The following is a 1,939-nucleotide window of genomic DNA, read 5'->3' as shown; positions in this document are numbered from 1 at the left end:
GGGTCATGACTCGAACGAAGTTGTTCTAGCGCTGGCATTTGTTAATTGACCTACATACATCTTATGCTAAAGGCGCCAGAATGGCTTTGGAAAGCTTCCTTGATGCTTGGCTTACATTAGGGATGAGATTGGCGGTGGCTTTTGATCTCCATATTGGGTGCTTTTTCCTCTTGGTCATTGCTTTCTGGATGTCTTGAGGAGCAGCTGGTTGTCTCTTCGTTAATCATCACTAGAATTCCGTTTTCATTCCATTTTCGTCCTCAGATAGGATTCCGAAGAGTTATTTTTAAGTCTGTTATTAATGCAGGCTCTGGCATGCATCGTGGTGCTTGGCCTTGTCTCCTTATCGCTTTTTTGGCATCTCTTGCGCTTTTATTCTCCAGGCTCGCGAGTCGCTGGGCATCACTTGATTTTTATATTGTGTTGCCTTCTTTCTAGGCGGCTAGGCTTGCCAGCTCATGGTGAGAAACTGACGCGAATCGAAATTTTGAAGGAGTTCGAAATTTTCGCAGCCAAGCGTTTGATGTTTTGCATATTTCAATGTTCGTGTCTTGGGTGATTGTATCGCGACTTTGCTGAAAACAGCTTACACCGAACACAGCGTTTGTGTCCTTTGCTATATCGCATGGTTTCGTTACTGGATAGCGTTATGTTTGCTATTTCGCATGGTGTTGTCTTGAGTGATTGTTCGCGACTTTGCAAAAAGGCTGATACGAGCTTTTAGCTTTAGAGTCTTATAAGCTTGGAACTTTTTTCACGCAGCGGCTCACGGACTTGTGTAAGTTTCGAACATGCTGGATCAAGCTTTTAAAGCTCGATAGCTTCAAAGCTTGGAAATTTCCCACGCACGTGTTATTTTGCAATTGGAAAACTCGATTTTCACAATATTAAGAGTGTCACTGTCACTAAATTATTTTCCGCACTTTGTCGCATTTATGATTCCACACAGGGAAAATTCTAAATTACCGTTCTTGTCGAGTAATGTTTTTATAGTTTACTATGGTTCTCACACGGGCACACACGGAGGCACGATTGTTCACTTTCGAAAGATTCGATCGCGACTATTTAATCATATGAAGATTACAATATTGCAACATTAATATTAATATTATTATTATTATATTACGTTTTAAGGTGTTTTATGGTTTGGATAAAAATAAAAAAACTTGCGTTGTATAGTGTACATAAAATATACCATTGGCGTTTGCAAAATGTATTGGTGCTATTACCGTGCGCATACTTGCGTTCGCAACACCTAAGAAAAAGCAAATGTTGAACCTGTTTGCAGGGTTTAACGCTTTACATATGTTGATCATCAATAAATACCTTTAGCTAAATATACTTGTCATATATCTTATTATTATCGTTATGTAAAACTAAGACATTTCGCAACATTTATTTAGGTATAAAAAAAAAAATTTTATTGAAGGAATTGAATATGCCAGTAAAATGGTGTATTTTTAATTTCTTTCAATAAAAATATTATTGACGTAATGAAATAAAAAAAAAAATTGTATCACTCTAAGCGGTGGATCACTCGGCTCATGGGTCGATGAAGAACGCAGCAAAACTGTGCGTCATCGTGTGAACTGCAGGACACATGAACATCGACATTTTGAACGCATATCGCAGTCCATGCTGTTATGTACTTTAATTAATTTTTTAGTGCTGCTTGGACTACATATGGTTGAGGGTTGTAAGACTATGCTAAAAAAGTTGTTTAAAATTTTTCGGAATTTAAGCACATTGTATATTATTGGATAATATAAGTGTGAATCTAAAAAGTTCTCGCTTTAAGATATTCATAATATGAATTAATAAATGAAATACTAAAACTCTGTTGCATGAGAAATTTGAAGAATTATATGTTCTTTATTCATTTCAAATAATATTGAGGAATGTCTAGCATAAAATATTATTATTTATAAACTAGAATTGC

General features: G+C 36.2%; 1 pseudogene; it reads left to right on the top strand.

The window, feature by feature from the left end:
- The first annotated feature begins 1,517 nt into the window (after positions 1-1,517).
- Positions 1,518-1,697, top strand: LOC117577202 (5.8S ribosomal RNA; annotated as a pseudogene).
- Positions 1,698-1,939: the final 242 nt, after the last annotated feature.

Source organism: Drosophila albomicans, unplaced genomic scaffold, assembly GCF_009650485.2.
Source record: "Drosophila albomicans strain 15112-1751.03 unplaced genomic scaffold, ASM965048v2 utg000150l_pilon, whole genome shotgun sequence".
NCBI lineage: Eukaryota > Metazoa > Arthropoda > Insecta > Diptera > Drosophilidae > Drosophila > Drosophila albomicans.
Note: the sequence above shows the minus strand (reverse complement) of the source record. Positions and strands in the feature narration are given on the sequence as shown.